This window comes from Urocitellus parryii, chromosome 2, assembly GCF_045843805.1.
Source record: "Urocitellus parryii isolate mUroPar1 chromosome 2, mUroPar1.hap1, whole genome shotgun sequence".
Classification (NCBI taxonomy): Eukaryota; Metazoa; Chordata; class Mammalia; order Rodentia; family Sciuridae; genus Urocitellus; species Urocitellus parryii.
Genome location: NC_135532.1, coordinates 100224096 through 100246562, shown reverse-complemented (window position 1 = coordinate 100246562; position 22467 = coordinate 100224096). Strand labels below are relative to the sequence as shown.

The following is a 22467-nucleotide window of genomic DNA, read 5'->3' as shown; positions in this document are numbered from 1 at the left end:
GTCCGCCCCTCCAGGCTGGTGGGGGCAGAAAGGGAGCTGCGAGGGCCGCCGCGGCTGCAGACCACGCACACCCTTGTATGGCGGCCTGGCAGAGAAGTGTGAGTCTAAAGCGTTACTATTATTTGACCGGTACGAGGCTCTTGCTCGAATGTGTTACTATTACTATTGTCATCGTCATTTTTATTCTGGTTGTTGTTATAGTCTTTAGTTGTTTTACCCTCTTCAGAGGCCACTGGGCCCCTTTGAGGGCGGCCCTCACCGCTGACCAGACAATCCTGACCTCGCGTTGGCCAGCACCTGCGCCACATTCTGCTCAGCCCAAGAAGTTATATGAATTTTGAAAGAAATTTAAAAATAATTGTTGTTAAATGTAACCCCAATACAGAAAGCTACAGAAAACCAAATGCACAGCTAAATATTCTGACACTCATAACCACTTTCCAATTTTCACACCTCATAAGGTGGTCTGGCTTCAAATAAAAAAACCTCATCAATAACCAGGAGGATTCAGCCTGCGAGGGCTTTGCAAAATTGCCCAAAAACTGAAAGCTGACTGGCCCACAGTTGTGCCCTTTCCCACAATACATTTGTAAAATAGAAATTTCCCCAGAATTAGGAACCCCGAATCAAGTGTGTTTTTGTGAAGTTCTTAATTAAGAATATAATAAGTATATAAGCATACAAATAGCAATAAGTCAATCAGGAGACTGAATAGCATGATAAGGATGGAGATAATCCTAGGGGGAGGATTGGGAGGTATGTAAAGACTTAAAAGTAGCCAAGAATTAGATGGGCTGTGAGGATAGGTCCCAGATATACTGCTATTCCTCACTCTCTGTCTCCTGCACCCAAAACAGCAGGCACACACAAGGTGTAGTGTGTGTGTGTGTGTGTATGTGTTGTGTGTGTGTATGTTGATTGCCAGGAAAGGAAAATGTATATAAAATCGCCCAGAACATGCTTTACCTGCTGAAAAATTGCACCCAAAGTCTATTTTCCCAGTAGCTAAAATGATACTGTCTGTAAGATGCCTTGGAAAGAAAAACAAATTATATTTTCAACTTTATACTGCTTTTCCACTTTAAAAGCCCTTTCACATGCTTATGATATCTTACTTGAGACTTAAAGCAATCCTGTGAGAAAGGTAGGGCAGGACAGAAAGATTTCGCAAAGGTCAAGGTTGACTTCATGTGGGTAAGAAAGGGAGGTACTCGGTACACAGTGAACCATAAAACAATTCCAACACTGCTGACCCTGCCAACCTGGATTCTTGGTTTTGTCTTGACAGTTTTATTGCCCGAGTTTTTACATTAGGACTCCTTTGGCTCCTTTGCCATGCATTTATACACAATATAACTTGAATGTACAAAGGACACAAATCCTGCCTTGAAATTTGATTTAATACAGTGGAGTCAGCCTCTTCATGAGTGCCTTGGTGATTTGGGGCTAGAGGGTTGCCAATTTATCACCATTTATTGAGCACTCAGGCTCTGTAGTTGGTTGTAAGAATACAAAGAATATGAAACAAATGAGACAACATCTTTGCTCTCAAGGGGCTTATGGCCAAGTAAGGGAGATTGAAAATAAATAAGTGTTTAATTTATTATGATGGAGGGAGAATAGTCCTGAGCACAATTAATTGTATTGGGGCAGGGAGAGAGATAGTAGGGTCCATTTTCTCAGCAAAAAGAACATCTGAATATTTTTAATTAAAAAACATTTAAAATGGAAAAAAACTATCAAATATTCATGAAAAATATTTAATATCAATTGCAAAAGTGAAAATAATAATTTATAATGAATTACTATGCACCTATTACTCTGCTTCAACAATTATCATCCCATGGACAGTTTGTTCCATCTGTATCCTCACCACCTTTCTTCCCTGGAGTATTTTGAAACAAATCACAACTAGCATGTTATTTCACTCATAAATATTTTCATATGCATCTTTAAATGATGAAGTCTCTTTTAAAAAGCAAGGGCATCATTAAAAATCTTTTAAGATAAATAATTTCTTAAGGTCTACGCAGTGTTCAAATTTTCCCACGTTTTATAGAATTTATTTCTTCAACTCAGGACCCAAACAAGGTCCTTACATTGCATTTTCCTTAAGTCTCTTAAACCTTTGTTTCTTTCATTTTGTTTCATATGTAAAAGAAATGGATACTTTGTCCTGTGGAGTTTCCCATATTTTGCATTTTGCTGATTACCGACCTATATTGTTGTTTAACATGGGCTCTACCCCTGTATTTTCCCATAAGCTGATAGAACTAGAGTTTTGATCAGACTTAGGAAAGTACCACCCATAAGGAAGAGAAAAATCAACCTATCAGAAACAAACCCAGAATTGTCATGAATATTACAATTAGTAAACAAGGATATGAAGACATATATCTATATCCCAAAATATTAAAAAAGTTCCCAAGAGAAGAAAATATAGAACAAAAGACCTAAATCATACTTCTACAGATGAAGTCTATAATATGAAAAATACATTAAGGTTCTGAGGATGTAGCTCAATAGTTGAGTATCTTGCATAAGCCCCTGGGTTCAATCCCCAGCATCACAATAAGCAAAAACAAAAACAAAAATGAAATTGAATTAATGGCAAACTAGACATTGCTAAAGAAAAGATTAGTGAACTTTAAGCTATATCAATAGAAATTATCTAAAATTCACACATTCAGAGAAAAAAAGAGATAAAAAAGAAAAAGAATATAAGTGAGATGTAGAACAACTAGAAGTCACCTAATATATGAATAAATGTAGAGGTGTGGGATCAAAACATATTTGAAGAAATAATAGCTGAAGGTTTCCAAATTTTGTGAAACCATATGCAGTCATTCCTTGCTATCTGCCAAAGATTGTTTCAACAATCCCACTCTTCCTGGTATCAAGATCCACAGATGCTCAAGTCTCTTATGTAAAATTGGGGTAGTATTTCATATTACCTTCAAACATCTTTTTGTATACTTTAATGTCTAGATTATTTATAATACTAATAAAATATACATACTATGCAAATAGTTGTCTTACTGCATTGCTTAGGGAATAATGACAAGAAAAAAATCTGTATTTATCAGTGTAGATGAAACTCTTTTTCTGAATATTTTAAATCAGCATCTAGTTGAATCCATACTTGCAAAAATTGCAGATATGGAGGGCTGATTGCACTTAGAGATCTAAGAAGCTCAATACACTTTCAGAAAATGAAAAGAGTATCAGAGAGATATAAAACAAGTATAGTTTCCAGACCAGCAGATGATAGACTTAAAATAAAACACATCAATGATCATATTAAATATAAATGGACTAAAACTATATGATTAAACAACAAAGATTAGGTAAAAAAATCTAAAACATAACAATATGCTGCTGACAAGAAATTCACTTTAAGGGGCTCAGTGATAGAGTGCTTGCCTAGCACAGGTGAAGCACTGGATTTGATCCTCAACACCTTATAAAAATAAATAAATAAATAAACAAATAAATAAAGATATTGTGTCCATCTACAACTAAAAAAGAAAAAGAAATGTACTTTAAATTCATAGACAAAGTTAGGTTAAAAGTAAAAGGATAGAAAGAGATTTACTATTCTAAAAAAAGATGTAGTCCAAACTAAAGTAGATTTTATACTAAGGAATATTATCAAATGTAAATTAGCTGGACTGGGATTGTGGTTCAGTGATAGAGCGCTCGCCTAGCATGTGGCAGGGCCTGGGTTGGATCCTCAGCACCATATAAAAATAAATAAATAAAATAAAATAAATGTAAAGAAGCCTATGTCATAATGATAAAGGTGTCTGTTAACCAAGAAGATACAATCTTAAACGTATATGCCCTTAACAATAGAGTTTTAAAATACATGTAACAAAACTAGGATCAAGAATAAATAAATTCATGATTATAGCTATAGATTTCAATAGCATGCTTCTAGTAACAGTAGATGGAAAATATGCAAAAATATGGAATATTTGATTAACACTATCAAGTAACTTCACCTAATTGATGCTTGTAAGATGCTCCATTTAATAAAAGAATCGACATACTTTTCAGGTGCCCATGGAACATTTACCCAGATAGATCAGATTTGATGATATGAAACAAATCTTAAATTTAAAAGAATTCAAGTTGTGCTAAATATACTCTCAGACCACAATGGAATTGTATTACAATCCAATAACATGTCTAGAATTTAGTATATCATCTTCTCCTTCTCCTAACTCCCAAACCTGCTTCTCTTTCAATGTTCTTTTCTCATCTTAGGTGAAGTTCCCAATATTTACCATGACACTTAAGCCAGAAATTCTCATTTTTCATTATTTTTTTATTGACACATAAAAATTGTACATATTCTTGGAATACCATGTGATGTTTTGATATATGTATACATTTTGTAATGTTCAAATCATGGTAAGTACATCTAACTCCTCAAACATTTATCATTTTTTTTTTCAGTGTTGGGGATTGAATCCAGAGGCACTCTACCACTGAGCTATATCCCCAACCTTTTTTAATTTTTGAGTCAGGGTTTTTCTAAGTTGCCAAGGCTGGCCTTGAATTTATAATCTTCCTGCTCAGCTTCTGATTACAGATTCCTGTCACCATAACTGGTTTTATTATTTCTTTGTGGTAAATATGTTTAAAAATTTCCTTCCCTCTTCTTTTATTTCTTTCTTTCTTCATTTTGGTACTAGGTGATTAAACCCACGGGCACTGAACACATCTCTAGTCTTTTTTAGTTTTTATTTTGAGACAGGACCTTACTAAACTGCTTAGGGCCTCACTAAGTTGCTGAGGCTTTCCTTGAACTTGCAATCCTCCTGCCTCTGCCTTCTGAGTAACTGGGATTACAGGCATGCACTACCACACGCAGCTTCTTCCAATTTCTTTGAAATACACAGTATTTTATCATTATCTATAGTCATCCTATTTTATTTCTCCTATCTAACTGTAACTTAGCACCCATTGACAAACTTTTCCCCATCTCTCTTGCCCCCACCCTTCCCAGGCTCTGTTAACCATCATTAGACTTCTGATACAGGATATCAACTTTTTAGATTCCACATACTGAGTGAGATTATGTGGGATTCGTCTTTCCATTTCTGGCTTATTTTACTTAACATAATGTCTTTTGATTCTATCCATGTTGTCATAAATGACAGTATTTCACTCTTTTTATGACTGAATGGGTGTATGTGCATGTACATTTCACATATTATATTTTCTCTATCCACTTATCAGTTGATAGACGCTTAGATTTGTTCCTAACAAATAGTTTCTCCACTATTGTGAATAGTACTGTGATCCACATGGGAGCAAAGATGTCTCTCCAACATACTGATTTCATTTCCTTTGGATACATACCCAGTAGTGGGATTACTGGATCATATGGTAGTTCTATTTTTAGTTTTTTGAGGAACCTTCATACTGTTTTCCATTCAGTATTTAAGCCAGAAATTCTTCATTCTTCCTGTTCCCTCGTCTCTATTATGCAATAAATCTCCAAGTTTTGCTGACTTTTCTTTAAAATTGTCTCTAAATGTGTTCCCTCTTCTCTGGCTCTATTATTGCAGCTTCAGTTCAGGTCATTACCATCTCTCTTTGTGGCCCAGCACCAAAATAACATTCTACCGGGTGGCTGTACTGCAATTTGTGTATACATTCTCCTGCTAATGAACATTTAGGTTGCTTCCAGTTTGGGGCTATTACAAATAAGCCTGCTCTGAAGATTCATGTCCTTTCTTTGTATAGATATAAGTTTTCATTCCTACTGGTTATATATATCTAACAGTAGTTATACGCAACTCTCTATTTAAAGTGCTAGATTGTCTTTGAAAGTCAAGATTTTTGTATGTGTGAAAACCTGGATTGAGGGGCTGGGGATGTGGCTCAAGCGGTAGAGCATCGCCTGGCATGCGTGCGGCCCAGGTTCGATCCTCAGCACCACATACAAACAAAGATGTTGTGTCTGCCGAAAAACTAAAAATTAAAAAAAATATATTTAAAAAAAAAACCTGGATTGAGAGAATTTGACCTACCATTATTTAATCATTTTTTAAAATGTTTTATTTAAATTAAACAAAAACATTTAGAACTATTTTTGTTTAATTAATGTCAAATTTATTTAAGCTATCTACTTTTATTAGGCTTTTAAGCTAATAAAATGGAGAACTTTTGTACTCTTCTTATTTTTAAATGTATCAAATGTATAAATTAAGCTTAAATTTAAATCTTGTAATGATATATATAGTCAAATTTAAAATTAGATGTCAATATGATAAATTCTATAAACATTTATATATTAATTTGATGAAACTCTTAAAGTTTCAAACTGTCACTACAAATGTAGTGTTTCTTATCCTCAAAATCACTTCAAATATTCCACAAGCAAGCTTACAAATCTAATAAACCTATATTCCTAAGTGCATAAACTCTATTTACAAACCTAACAACTCAAAAGTTATAGATTTAGTACCTCAGAATCTCTGAAAAATTCAAACACAGTCTATAAACATAATCAATCCATCTCAGATTTTACACATCTCAAATTTAAATTGCCAATCTATCATCAATTAAGTTCATTTAAACATTTCAAGTTAAAATCACAAGTCTGAATCCAACATTTCAAGTATCCCATCTGTCAAAGAAAACCTACCCAAATTGCCAAGAGGATTAAAAAATAACTTATTTTTGAACTCAACATAAAAAGTATTGAATTTAAGGTTTGAGTCACTTCTTCACTCTTGCTCAGTGTCTGCTTAAGTTTGTCTTACAGAAAAACTCAGCTAAAGTGGAGAATCATAAATAATACTTCATACATAGTTTAACATTTTTAAAAGGGTAAGGACATATAAATGTACGTTCATTTGCCATACATACCTTTTCTTTCAGAGTGAATCTGTTCATTAGAATCACAAGATATCTTTGTAGTATAAACCATTCTCATGGTATGTTCTCTACAATGTCCAGTTTGGAATATGTTAAAATGGAGCAAAAACTTTAACCCACTGGAAAGCAGCATGCATGTAGATGGATTTTTTTTTTCATTGCTGGAGAACTCAGGGCCCCATGCACGCAAAGCAAGCACTCTGCCCCTGAGATACTCCTTTGGCCCCCAAATTTTATTTGTTGATTGATTGACATAATATTTGTACATCTTTAAGGGGTACAGTGTGATAACTCAATAAATGTTTACAATGTGCAATGACCATATCATGGATATAAGTGCTTTCATCTTCAAACAATTATTATTTCTACACATGGAGAACTTTTGTACTCTTCTTATTTTGAAATGTATCATAGATTGTTGTAAACAATTGTTACCCTGTAGTGCTATAGATGACCAGAACTAATTTCTTCTATTGTCTATTCTAAGCTTAAATTTTTTTTAAAAAAATTTGTTTTCTGTTTTTTGGCATTTTGCTCAATACCAATGAATCCAAGATGAGACAAAAAGATTGAATTTACAGGTATGGTGGTACACACCTATAGTTCCAGCTATCTGGAAGATGGAGCAATAGGATTGCTTGAGCCCAGGAGTTAAAGGCCAGTTGGGAAAAATGGTGAGACCCTGTCCAGAAAAAAAGAAAAGAAAAAAGAAAGAACTGAATACTAACTATATGAGTATATGACAGAAGATAGATAAATCTGTCATGCAGAAGAATTACAAATAATTTACACAGATACCTCTCCTTTAATGAGGGAGATAACTCCCCATCCATAGGTGTGGGCTGCCCATACTGACTTTCTTCCAGAGAGAAAAGTCTGGAAATGGCAGAGAAGCAGCTTTTCAATGGCGAGAAATGACAAACACTACCTCTGCCTGGTGATCAGAGTCAACACCTACAGTCAGAAATTATGTTGATAGTATGCACTCTTGATTTGATGAGATAAAAATGGTACCTTACTGGGGCTGGGAATGTGGCTCAAGCAGTAGCACGCTCGCCTGGCATGCGTGTGGTCAGGGTTCGATCCTCAGCACCACATACAAACAAAGATGTTGTGTCCGCCAAAAACTAAAAAATAAATATTAAAAATTCTCTCTCTCTCTCTCCCCCCCCCACTCTCCCTTAAAAAAAAAATGGTACCTTTCGGCTGTCATCTTCCTCCCAATAACGCATCACCCAGGTCTCCTCATGAGAAAAACAATAGACAAATAAATGTGTGCAATGGGGAATCCTACAAAATTATGATTGATACTCCTGAAAGTTGTCAAGGTGAATAAAAACAAAACAAAGACAAGTAAACTCAAAAATGCCCCCAAACCAAGGAAATTCTAAGTAAGGAACCAACACCAGCCTAAAGAGACAGAACAACTGAAGAAATACACTATGTACATTAGTTAATAATTATATTTCAGTATTAGGTCTTTAATTATAACAAATGTACGATATTAATGTAAGATGTTGATAATAAACTGGGTGCAAAGTATGTGGGAACTCTAGTATCTGTTTAATTTTTCTTTTCTTTTTTTTTTTAACATAGTGATGGGTATCAAACCTAGGTCCGCACACATGCCACACAAACATTCTTCCACTGAGCTACATCCCCTACCCCTTAATTTTTCTATAAATCAAAATCTATTCTAAAAAAAATCAACTCTGTTTTAAAAAACCAGTTGGGCACATTTGTATGGCTCTATTTCTGGGTTCTTTATTCTGTTCCATTGATCTATTTGGATCCCTCTGCTCATATAACACTGTTTTAAGTCGTGTCTGGTATGATCAGAGGGATAGCTACCTAGTAGGTGTTAATATTGGGGGAGTTTTGTTTTTAATTATTGAGTTTTGAAAAGTGCCCATGTACTAGAGAAGTCCAGTGACTGTAAGTACTCAGTCATTGTACTTACTGGGGCCAGTTGATAGGTTTTACAGAAGGAATGAAGATTATTAGTTAATTTAATAATTTGGTTAAATAAAAGTTGGTTACAAAAATTTCTTTCTTTCTTTCTTTTTTTTTTTTTTTTTTTTGGTACTGGGGATTGAACTCAAGATCTCTTTACTTTTAAAAAAATTTCCAGATAAGGTCTCCCTAAGTTGCCCAGTCTGGCCTCAAATGTGGGATCCTTCTGCCTCAGCTTCCTGAGTCTCTGGGATTATAGGCATGTACCACCACACCCAGCTAAAGGTTTCTATTATTTTTATTTCTGAGTTCCTTCCATGGGTTGAAAGGACACATACGCATCTGAATTAACATCAATTACTTGGAGAAGTTGTCAAAGTACTATATATTTACAGATGTAGATAATCTGCTGGAGGTTAAGGGATTGAATACTGGATCCAGATTCACCTTCCAGAATTATTCCTTCTGAATCCTTTGACAAACTAGGTCTCTTCTTATACAGTTAGAAAATCTTCAATCCTTTCAGCTGGAATTTAACTCACTTTATTACCTAGTGATTGCATAGTCTCTAGGCATACCTAAAGTTATATTTTTGCCTCTTTCTCTAAATCTCTTTTATGATATTTTGGGATTTGGGTTGATGAGAGTCTGCACCCCTACACTCCCAACCAATCCACAATTTCCTAACGGAGTTTTTTTCTTTCTTTTTTTTTTTGGTACCAGGGATTGAACCCAGGGACACTTAACTACCGAGACACATCTCCAGCCCTTTTTTGTATTTCATTTAGAGACAAGGTCTCACTAAATTTCTGAGGGCCTCGATAAGTTGCTGAGGCTAGTTTTGAATTCATGATCCTCCTGCTTCAGCTTCCTAGGCTGCTGGGATTACAGGCACATAACCTCACCTCCCACACACCTCTTTGACAGTCTGGTGAAGTTTGTGGATCCCTTTTTAAAGTAATGTTCTAAAATCTATTTTCTAAAATGAATTGGATCACAAAGGAAACCAATTATTGAAATAGTTATCAAAATATTAAAACAAATGTGTAGTGTCTTTATGTTTCTTTATTAACAGATTAATCAAGATCTAGTGATATATTTAATTACTACCATAATTTCAAAGTAATGAACAAAAATATTTCAAGACATTTGCAACACCATAAAATTCATTGCAAGTGTGAATTCTATTGGTGACAATCATCAATACTACTCACATGGCTGTGGTTTATTGCTCACATTAATAAATGGAGGAAATGCTAGATTTTTTTCAGTTACCAGGTTAGTAAAAATAAAGATGCAATTTTATTTTTTCATCTGAGTTCTTGGCTTAATGGAATCTCATTTCTGTTCTCTGAGATCCTGCATTCGTTTCATATTTTAATTTTTGATTAGTTTCACCCACTACCATTTTCCCAGGTGCAGGCTTTAGGAGACTGGGGGTTGAGGGGCAGGGGTGGGTACAGACCTTGATCTCTCCTCCTGAGCCCTCTGTGCTTCTCTTCCTTCCCCCTTAATGCTTTGCCTTCCCAGGCCCAGTCATTTCCATGAAAACCTGCCCTAGTTACAAAGGGCTTGGACTCTGCACCCATTTCCCTCTGTGTTTGTTGGTTTATTTGCAAGACCTATTCCTTGCTAGTTGTCCTCTCCTCCTTAAGATCCTGAAGCTTGTCATGTCGGAAAAGTGTTTGTTTCAAACACTCTGAATCCAGGCAGATCATTTGGAAGATGAGAACATCTGTTTTCTAGTTCCAACTTCCATGGATCCTAGAAGGCAACATGGAAACCCCAATTTAATGCTGAAATTGAAGACTTTGCTGTGAAAGAGAAACATTCAAGTATATAAGCAATATATTATTGGTACTATGAAGCTAAACAATGAAGGTGATTATTTTATTCAAATGGGGACAACTATTGAGCTTCTGTAACATTCTTCTCCCTTCATTTCCATGCCTGGAAACAGGCAGAACGGTGGAACTCTTGGTGGTGAGAACGAGCTGTATTTTCTGCCTTTAGCAATGCTGCTGGCTTCATAGTGCTTTGCTTATTGTGGGACTCTTGTGGATTTCTACCCTAGAGGTCAAGGGCAGAGATGTTCTAGTTTCCTTGACAAAGTCCCAGGGGCCTGGGAGTGGACTGGACTCTGGCCAGGGCCATTTATTCTCAAAGAAATTAGAAACCAGAAGAGGACTGCTCTGCTTATTGAGAAGGTGTAAGAAATAAACCAGCATGTGACTGGGCAAGGAAGTATATCTCAATCTAGACAAACATTTATCTTTATAGGTGTAGGGAGGAGATAAAAACAAAGGCCAGGAGAGGAGAAATGGTTGGTAGTTAAGAGAGAGAGAGGAGGGGACAAAGGTTGTTTTTATGTGGAGTTGAAATTCTTCCACTTTATTTCTCCCAATTTTTTTTTTAAATTAGGAACGTTTAGAATATATATAGCATCTAGAAAAGTATAGTTAATTAAATGATAAGCAGATACATACCCACCGCTCAGATGGGACAAGCATCTGAGGGGAGAGTTCCTGTAGGGAAGCTCTGATAAGCCAATGAATACGTCCACAGAGAAGTGACCCTGTTAGCTATCCTCCTGTGAAGTGAAGCTACTAGGCCGGGTAAGAAAACGTCTGTCCCTTTCCCTTCCGCCCTGCCAGCCATCTTCCATTTTGGTAGAGAACAAAACAGTGGGTAGTGAGTTGAACAGAAGGAGGTGGGGTGGGGGACACAGAGAGCAGAAGGCCTTACCTCCATTTCCTACTTGAGGCTTCCAGGCCTGGGAGCTGGCTCAGGGGAGAATCATCACTAAGTGAAGTTGCAAAGTTGGATGATTTCGAAAGGATTTTGCCTTCTAATTGCTGAACGGAGACTGCTTTAAAACGACTGTGAGACTTTTCCCTTATTTAATAGCGAACAGAAAAGCTGTGGGACTCAAGAGTTTTCATTTGGAAGCCAAGAAGGTGACCTTCATTGAATACGCGCCCACCCAAAGGAGACACTGCAGAGGAAGCAAAGTTGGCCTTTGACTGTGGGGAGCCATGCTTGTCTCCCACACCGCATGGAAAGCACTTAACCAAATCCAAGAGGCTAATGCTACCAAGGAAAGCAATAATTTCCCTTGCCACTAAGAAGGATTAAAATCGCTACTTTGGATATATCAAAATTAATGCAAAAATCCACAATGAACAGGACACCAATGTTTTAAATAAAGACAGGATCAATATTACTGATTTTCCCCTTTGCCCCAGGCATCAGTGTGTCTTAGTATGGCACTGTCACTAATTTTTATTTAAAATTTTGATATTTTGCTCATCATGAGTGTTTTTGGCATTTTTTAAAAAATATTGCATTAAAAGATTACTTATCTTGGTCTTGGAGGTGTGTGTGTGTGTGTTTCACTAAATTTTGTACTTGAGGCCAGTACCTAAAAGAAGAAAAAGAAAGAAAGAAAGAAAGAAAACAGAAAAGAAAAGATCTTTTTGTTCATTTTCTTGCCCATGTAATTACAGATGGGAGAAATAGTTGTATATACTTCTCAAACAGGGAGCCCTTTATAGTACTTACTGGAAAATAACAGAAATGGTCTCATTGATAGCCCCAGATAACACTGAAGAGGGAGCTCTAATCTTCCTTTTAAAACATTCCAACCTACTGCCTGGGATGACAAAAGTCCACAGTAAACAGCTAAATTGGTGCTTTAATGTTGTTGATATTTAAGTATGAAATAAAAGCCTTGTTGTGCTGATTTCTCATTCCTGCTATTTAAAGAAATTCCCTCTAGTACCAATGAGAGTGTACAAGGAGATTTATGACACCTGTGTGTCATATAATACCTGGCATATAGCTCTCGACCATTTTCCTCTCTCAATTCCCATATTTCTCACTTGATCCTCAAAGCTACCCAGAAGGTAGGCAGGAAAGGTGCTGTCCCATTTAATGGACAGGGTGTCAGCCTCATTTTGTAGAGGAAGCTGGCCCAAGTCACACGACAAAGTACTGTAGCCTGGGAACCAGGACTTTGGTCTTTAAACTTCAAGGACAGTCCCTTTCCTGTACACTGTGCTGTGTGCTTCCGAAGACATGTGGAGAATTGTTGTAAGTGGCTGCATTTGAGGGATTGCAGCTATAATCTGAGCTGGTTAGCAGCTGATCTCCCTGAGGCTATATCCAGTCTCCTAATGCTGTTTCATATTAAACAGGTTTGGGAGTGAGTCACTTGGCTGGCACAGACCAGGAAAGTGATTGCTTCAGCCTTGCTTGGAAACTCTAGGTCCTCCCTTTGCCTGGGGGTAGCAATCTCAATGCAAACCTCAGCTATAATCTTGCAGACGCTCTGGGGCCGACTTTGTGTTTCACTTATATAATTTCAGGCTTCATTTAGCATTCACCGTTTCCCTTTCCATGCCTACACGATTTGGTACAGAGTTCTCTTATACTGACACCCTCAGTCTACACACATTTTCCTTTGTTTGGGTGATGTTGGGGTAAAAAAGCAGATAAGCCCTGCATGGGAAACTCAGTCCAAAAGGAAAAGGAGGCTGGAATAGCCAGGTGGGCTGCTGCCTAACACCCACATTGGAATTAGAGGTGGGAAAATTTTGATAAGTTCAAGGAGGGAATTTGGATTTTCTGTCTCTTCCTCTGTAGGGCTGAGGTATAGATTGCTGTTGGTAATTAGTTTGGGAGCCAGAAAACCCCCATTGTAAACTAGTCTCACTGAGTGGAGAACACTGGCTGTTCTGTGAATTACATGTAAACTCAGTGACCTCTCCTTCATTTGCCACCTCCTAAACAGACATCTGATGTAGCAATTGCAATATTTTATGTTTTTATTTAATGTTAAATGTCTGTTTGCCCTATGTGATTTGGGGCACCTGGAGCATAGGGATCATGTCTTACTTTGTAATCCCCCAAACAATGGGCCACCTTGTGGTCAGTTTTGTCATTGTTTCCAAAAATAATGCAATAATCCACTGCAGAGAAGTTCACAAAGTCTCCACGAGAGGACCGGCAGGACCACAATGTACACACACACACACACACACACACACACACACACACACACACACGCAGTTAGTACTGTTATAGCCTTTCCCACCGATCTGTCTGCAAAGTCCATTTGTTAAACCACCTATTCCAATTTTCTGTCACCCTACTCTGGCCTCATTCACTTTTTCTCTTTTTCTTCTCTCCTTTCCTCATCTTCCTATCTCCTCCTGATCTCTGGTCCCCACTGTCTTCTCAACTCTGGTCAGTTCTTTATTATATGGTCTCTGTTGACTTCTTTCAAAATTCTTTTTCACTCATTTTATTGATCATCACAACAGAGCTCCAGAGTACACAGATAAGCCTCCTTGAAAAGTCTGAGAGTATTGATATAAGGGGAGGAGAAGGCTGTTAATATGCATATGTTAATATTTTTATCCTGCTCATATATATCTTTGTTTCCTCAGCACCCACCTCTGCATTTAGCACAAAGGTTTTCAGTAAATGACTGATGAATGAATCGAGTACTCCTAGCCTTTACCCCAATGTACCATTATTCCTGTCCTGAGGAATGCCACCCCTTTCAAGGAGAGACTGGCAGATCAATAGTTTCAGATCCTCAAATTAGTTGGACCTGCTTTTAAGGCTGCAGGTGGAGGTAGCGTCAACAGGGAGTAGCAAATCCCCCTCAAGCTTTCTAGTGCCCAGGTTGCTAACATCCCAGGTGTTATGTATGTAAGGGTGAAAAGCCTTGTCCCCACCCAGTAGTGAGGCCTGCTTCACACCTTGAAAACGGCAGCCCCATTTCCTGAGGCTGGGCCCAAGGCACCCATTCTCCTTGTGCCTCAGTGTACCTCTTCTACCCAGTGCTCCCTCACTCTCTTTACCCCTTTGAGTAGTTGCTTTCTGTGGCCCCTCAATCCCTAGCCTGAAACTGGGCTGAATATACTGCATTAGGCTCAGATTTTTGTCTTCTATTATTGATCCCCTTCAGGACTCATCATTTCCCCTATCTCTGGAAATTTTTTGCCCTACATTCCTATTCCTTTTTACAGTCTCTTAGCAACCATTTTCTTAACCCTTGCTGAATACAAATCCTGATAGTTATCTTCTTGCAAGATTCTGGATCTCAACTCTGAACCATGGCTCATGGTGGGGAAGGAAGAGGAAACGGTAACCACCATCTGAAGAGCAAGGCTAGGTATTCATGGCCATAGCTTCCTGCAGAGTTGATTGGAAGGTTAGTATTTGAAGGTACATTTTGGCGAGAATATTGGATATAAGGGACATTTTAATAGTTTGACATTAATATGTGTTTCTACATTATGATAAAAGAAGAAAAGTGATAAAGGGTGACTGCATAGTTAAGTTGAAAAGGAGACAATCTTGGAAGACACTATGATGATTCTTCAAAAAGACAAGGCATGAGGACATTGTTGAAAGGAGAAACATTTGTTGGATATTGAAGTTTTGAATTGTTCCTGGATAGGACCTTCTAAATTCCACTGGCCCAATACTGCTCAAAATTTAAATGAGAGGTGATTTTGGCTATAGCCAATTGAAGCTGAATTTACCTATAGGCATCTCATGGGGTTTTGTTCAGACTTATTAGTTATTAAATATTACCAGAGCCTGGTATAAAGTCTTAAGATTATCTAGATAATGTCAACATTATTAATAATGTTATTTTATTAGTATTTATTTATTTATATTTTGGTGACTGGGGATTGAACTCAGGAGTGCTTTTACCACTGAGCTATCCTTTTTTATATTTTATTTTAAGACAGGGTCTCACTAAGTTGCTTTGGACCTTGCTAAATTGCTTAGGACTTGGCTAAGTTGCTGAGGTTGGCCTTGAACTTGAGATCCTTTAGCCTCAGCCTCCTGAGTCACTGGGATTACAGGTATGCACCACTGCCCGCCCGGGTTTATTACTATTTTTAATAAAGAACATAGTCAATCATTTTTAGTGTTTCATTTGTAGATAAACTTGCATATTCTCAGCTATTTCCATCTTTGAATGGACCAATAAATGTAGTAAAATGGAACTTAGTGGGTGACACATAGGGTCTAAGTAGTTGAGACAATGAAGGCAGATGGGAGATGGATTAGGATCAAATAGAAGGACCCATAGATTAGCACTCCCAATGAGGTCAAAGAACAGTTGTTTTTGTTTTCTTTAAAATCAAGAACTGGCAAATGAACTGGTGATGGTTTTAGTGAAATATTAGAGTTTTCAAGTTGGCAGAGTTGAAATAGTTCTGGGTTTATGATCACATTCAGAGTGCAGCCACAGGAAAGGCTGGTGAAGTAGAGGGAGGTGGGGGCTACCAATAACTTTGGCCAACAATAGCCACAAGAAAGAGTAGAAGAATAAGATTTTGGATATGATAATGTGGAGCCAGAAGAGTAAATATGCCCTTTTCCCTAAATAACCCTAGGATGTAGAATCTGTCTGGACCTCTAGCAAAAGGGATTTCTTAGCCCATATAGAGGGGGTGCCAAGTGGTATCTTAGGCTAGGTGCTGCCCATGGTCAGGTCAGCAATCAGAGGCCTCTGCCCAGCAGTGTGGCTGCAAGATTATTTTATGTTTCAGCATGAGCCGGCCTCAGGTAAGAAGGGTGGAATTTTTAGACCTGAATTAAAAGAAAGAGAATTATATATGTTCCCAGCAGTGCATCTGTACAGTGCATCTATGCACGGCTTCTGATGAATTATCCAAACATTTCTTTATGTTCATGACATGTCCTCATCCCTTGGTGTCCTGTGGAAGCATTGGGCCTCTGGCTATAAATTCCTCAGGGTTGGGAGAGATAAGAATTCAGATCCTATCCTCACTAACTAAACCAGTTTGACTGGGTGACCATAAAACAAAGCTGCTCCCTAAAGTCTTCAACATGAAGGCAGTGGGTCTTCCTGGCACCTCTTCCCATTGCCAGGGTGACCCTACCTCACCCAACCCAATACAAGGCAGGAGGCCAACCACTGAGGATTTAGATATAAAGCCAAGAACTTGGTCCAAGAGGGCGGGGGAAAAACCAAACCACTATAAACTCAAGTTTTGTGGAAACTGTGTTAAATCAATTCAGGAAAAGAACTAAGACAATGCAAGTGCTGAATCAGCGAGTGACTGATCTAATCTTTATGTAACTCAGAACTCAGCTAGGCTCACCCTGCCTCATAGAGAATGCTAAGATTGGCTTGAGACCCATGGGGTGGGGGTGGGAGGATGGAAATACAAAGCTCTCTCAGATTTATGCAAAACTGCCTGTTTTCCTAGTCACCCCTGCTCTGATTCCTGACTTTGGCTGAGTTCTCTATCTCCTGAGGACCTAATTGTGGAAACTAGCTTCTTCTGCTTGGTTTCCTCCTCAAGCACTCACAGCAGTAGTATATTGTAGAGCTTTGCTGGTGGGATCTACAGATCAGTCCTAGTTGGTGAATAAAGACCCTCTTAGTCATTTCTGCCAACTTCCAGACTCCACACTCCCACCATGATGCCTAACTTTCTCCTTGCTTCTTCTCTTCCTCATCTGCTTCCTCTTTACTTCACTTTCTCCACTTCATCCCCCACTCTTTGGTCATGCTGGGGAATCAAACTCGGGTCCCTGCACATGCTAGCAATACTCTACCTCTGAGCCACACCCCCAAATTTCCCCCCTTTTTTTTTTTTTAAGCAATGAAATTTAGCTGCTTCCCCAGTCCCAGCGCTTGCCCTCCTCTTCCACCTAACTTTCCAAGACATTTTCCTAAATAGGGGTAGTTTCTTTCCTAAAGCAAATTCTACAGTCAATTGGGTAGAAGATTTTCCTTACCTGTTTTCATTGCCTCCTGTGAAAAACAGCTGGTTTCTGGGGTGTTCCATGGGGCTTAATCTGCAGGTACATTTTAAATGGTTCCTAATATAGTGGGCAGAGGAAGTAGATGGAATTATGTAGATAGTTAGGGGGCAGTCCTGGAATAGAATATTGACTTTCTGAACCCAGTGGTTGGGTCCTATATGTTTCCCAATGTGGGCCCCTGAGTTGACTCCAGTCATGAAAACTTTCCAGATCACTTGTATGCTTATGCTTGGAAATTGTGGAAAATGCATCGGCTTGTTCTTTGTTCATGCTCTTTCAAGTAACAGCAAGTCTTTCCTCGGCTCTTTCTTTGAACTCCTGGCTCGAAGATATCTTCCTCCCTTCCCACTCGGTGGAGGACAGACACAAAATCTCTCTTTGTTTAGTACCTGAATACTCAAAGAGTTTTTTTTTTTTTTCCACCTAATTAGAAGGAAGTATTTTTCCATACACTTCATTTTCTTTTTGGAATTTGCTAGCTGAAGCCGAGTAGTTTAGTTTACACGCAAGGTTTGTTCATTAATTAACAGCCTTCAGGCCAGGTTGCCCTTATCAGGACTTAATATCTAACTCAGCATTGGCTAAACCAGAAAGAGTTACTAGTTCTCTTGTGTTGGGAAAGGATCTCCAAGGTGGTGTAACAGCTCTTTTCTGGAAGGTGTGGAGAAGATTGAGACCTTCCGAGGAGTATAACCTGAGACATTTGGGCATTTTTAATGGAAATCCAAGGATGGCCACCAGTTTGCCAGTTTCTTGCAATGATTAAGTAAGACCCATGACTTGGGACAAAGAAGAGCCAACAGAGTTTTTTACGTCACTCATTTCAACAGTGCACTTTACTTTGTACTCAAGAAAACATGAGGTAATTACCAACTGTATCCTAACTAGTTTCTCCCATCTTTGCTATGGTAGGTAGAATTTTGGTCTCAGGACTTTTGCCCCCTGGTGATATTCCTGTGGTTTACATTATGTTAATTGGCAAGACAGAATTTGCAAATGTAATTAAGGTTATTAATCAATTGACCTTAAAATGGATTCTCTGAGTGGGTCCAATGTAATTACAGAAGCCCTTAAAGCAGACCTTTCTCCCAGCTGAGGACATGAGAGAAATTCCAAGTACAAGAAGGATGTGAGGCACTGTGGTTGGATCTGAGATAAAGGGGCCACATGTAAAGACCAAAGAGAGGCCTATAATAGCAAGGAACTGATTCTGCCAACAACCTGGGTGAACTTGGAAGTGGATTCTTTCCCAGAGCCTCCAGAAAGGAGCACAGCCCCACCAACACCTTGAATTGGGCCTCCTGAGACTCCAAGCAGAGAACCCAGTTGAACCACACTATGCTCAGACTTCTGACCTACAGAAACTGCGAGATAAGAAATACATGTTGGCTTAGCTTTCTAGAGTATATAATCATTGGCTGTAATAATAAAATATGATTGCGCGAGGTTTCTGCCTTTTGTTTGAAAAAGAATGAGCAGTGGAGACCTCCTTTCTTGGTAGGGGCTGACAGGTAAGCATCTTCATGGCAAGGTTCTGTGGACACACTTGGTCACTGTGCTCCCAGGGGCAAGGGGGCTCAGCCTCCCGTTTTATAATCTTTCTGTGCAGTCCAATGTAGAAGCCACTGGCTGCATGTGACTTGAAATTAAATAAAACTGAAAATCCAATTTCTCAATTGTGTTAGGTACATTTTAGGTGTTCAATATTTATGTGTGACTAATGGCTACTCTGAGTTAGAAGGCATAGGTATAGAGTATACAGGTATGTATGTAGGTAAATATATATATATATATATATATATATATATATATATATATATATCCTATATTGTAGAAAGTTCTATTGTATTGGAAAGCTCTGTTCTTGATGATGATCAGTGATGACATCCAGTTGCAACTGTTCTTTTTTCTCATTTGGGGCACTGAGAGGTCGGATTCCTCTACTCACTAGTCAACCATTACAAAGCAGAAATCATGCAAATTCTCCTGACTATAGCAAGAAATATGATTTTTAAAAAACTTTCATGTCTCCTTTCTTCTCTTATCACTTATGTAATTTATCTCCTGAGGTTAGAAAGCCCTAGGCAGAGCATTCTGGGAATACCAGTGACAGGGTATAAGGTCTTTCTTTTTTTTTTTTCCAGATGGAAAAAGATTTACTGCATGGTAATGGCCAAGAAGTACCCTGGCGGAGACTGCAAGATTTCCCAAGGGTTTCCTGCTATAGCAAGACAAAGATACCTGCTGGGGCAGGCCAGTAAGGTCACCCCCTGAAGCAAACAGACTAAGGCTATTAGACTTGCCACAGTATGCCCAAAGGGGACACTAGCTAGAAGAGGAAAATGAGGCTTATACTCGTGGCAGACTGAAACATCCAGTTTCAGGATCAAACTTCTGCCTTGGGTTCAAACATGGAGAAATGAGGCTTATGACTTCCTGACGGAACTCAATTATAATTGGTGGACAGGGATTAAAGCGTACAGGTGATGCATTTGAAGAGAGAACTGCAGACCCAAGTAAAGAGCCCAGAAGATGTGAGTTTGAATCCCGCATCCATATTGCTGTCATTCTGTGTTAGTTACTGAAACTTTGTGAGTTGTACATTTTGTTATCTATGATGCAGATAAAATAATTGGAGGATAAAACAACCCCAATTTCTAGGGGATTGCTGTAGAGTTGTAAGGAGTAAAGGAGAGAATTACACAGACTGTCTGACATGCAGGAGGCATGTCAGGAAACAGTAGCTCATATTATACCTGTGTCAGTTCAGGTTGCATCAGAAAAGGCCCTCTAATCCCATCCCTGGTCAGTCACTAGTGTAGTTTTGTCTCCATGATCACCTTAATCACCACTCCTATGGCCATGACCTCAACCCTGATGTTTCAATAATTGTATTGCCCCCCCCACCCAAACTCCCTACGTCACTCTTCAAACATCTCACTTTCTCATTTCTACCTGAAATGTTCCTCTGAACACCTAATTTCTTATAATTGTCCTATCCCACCAAGACTTCCCATCTAGCATCTCATTGAGCAAAATAAAAGCAACCAAAAAAAGACTCTTACCAGCACATACACCTCTCTCCTGGCCTTAGTGTTCACAGTCTCTGTCTTTCCTCTTGCTGAGATGGGCAAATTGTGCTTCTATCTAATGTCAGCCTCACTACCTCTGTCCTGCATCCAGTGGCCCCCTTTCCTATTCTAGAACTTTATTCCTGCATTTGTCCTCTCCTGCACCATTGATTTTTCCTTTTTTACTGGATGATTTCCATGGCACCAAATACAGTGTTTCTCATATTTAAAATATTCTTCTTAGATTCCTGGCCTCCTTCAACTACTCCCTCTTTTCTCAGCTCCCTTTAAGGTATCTTTCTTTGGTGTTTTCTTATCGTATGAAATTCTCAGGGTTTAATCTTTAGAATTTTGTTCTGCTACACTCGCCCCCAGGAATCACGTGCAGTCCCATGACATTAAACACCTTCTATACGCTACCGATCTTATATGCCCTGCCAGCACCTCTCCTCTGAACTACAGGTCCTTATTTCCAACTGCCCATTCAACATCTCCACCTGGATGGACACTAGGTATCTTAAGTGTGTCCAAAAATGAAATGTTGATTTTCAGTCCCTAACACCGAAATCTTCCCTTCTATGGATGTTTATAGTTCAATAAAAGGAATTCTATTCTTCATTTGTTTATGCTAAAAATCTTGTCTTTTCCTTGAACCCTCTGTTTCTCTTACCCACCTCATCTAGTCAATCAGAAAGCAAAGGGAGAGTGAGAATCCTGAAAAGTTAAAAGTAAAAGTCCTGAGACACCAAAGAATATTCCCTTTTAGTGACAATTACTATATAACCTATATGTATTCACACTATATTCAACAAATATGCATACTATTTTTTATATACAACAAAATATTTTATTTACAACACCAGGTGGTGTTGTAGGTGATGGGGATATAGCAACGAATAAAACCAGGTAAAATTTCATGGAGCTTAAATTCCGCTATGGGAAAAAAGAAAACTTGCCAGATGGTTAGAGAAAAGTACATCAGAAATGACAGGAAGTGATGGAAGAATGCTGTCTTGGGTGGTTATGGAAGATTCTGAGATAGATGACAGTTAAGCATAGGCATTTAAACATTAAACACAGGGAGATGTGCAGGTATATGGGAATAAATGATTAAAATGCATGAGACAAAAGCATGCTTGAAGTGTCCCAGCAATAGGTCAAAAACCTCTGGAGGAGTAAGTATGGTGGGTATGGTGGGAAGGAGGTCAGAGAGAGACTGGGTGAGGCCAGAGAGATGTTGTAGCCACAGATGGATTTTTTTTTTCCCCCTAACAGGTAGGAAGTCAATGGAGGATTTGGAGCAGAGGCACATCCTAGTCTGACTTGCATTTCAGAAGGATCTGGCTGCAGAATGCACAGTGGGGAGTCAGGACTGGAAACAGGGTGACTGGTTTGAAGCCTGTTCCATCCCTCTAAAGATCTTGCTTGAGTTAGTTACTGTGTAGATGACAAAAAGTACTGGAGTCAGAATTCTTTTGAAGTTTGACCTGACAGACTTGCTGAGCACATGGTAGGTACACAATTTATATTTGTTGTGTGAATGGATACACAAGCAAGGAATGTCCTGGGGCAAGGCAGGACATTTCCCTAACCTAATGGAAATTCCCACCTGTTCCCTTTGCTCTCTTTCTTTGTTTGCTTGTAGCTGTTGGATGACAAATACTTTGTTCCGTGTACCTTGACTCTGGGAGGGGCGTCTTCAAGATTGAACACGAGGACATTC

General features: G+C 38.5%; 1 long non-coding RNA gene across 1 annotated transcript; it reads left to right on the top strand.

Annotated features, from left to right (window-relative positions):
* The first annotated feature begins 15 nt into the window (after nt 1-15).
* On the top strand, nt 16-22248 carry LOC113179427 (uncharacterized). The gene is made up of 3 exons (XR_003300341.2): nt 16-98; nt 19818-20207; nt 22020-22248. It is a non-coding gene; the product is annotated as an uncharacterized LOC113179427 (long non-coding RNA).
* The last annotated feature ends 219 nt before the right edge of the window (nt 22249-22467 follow it).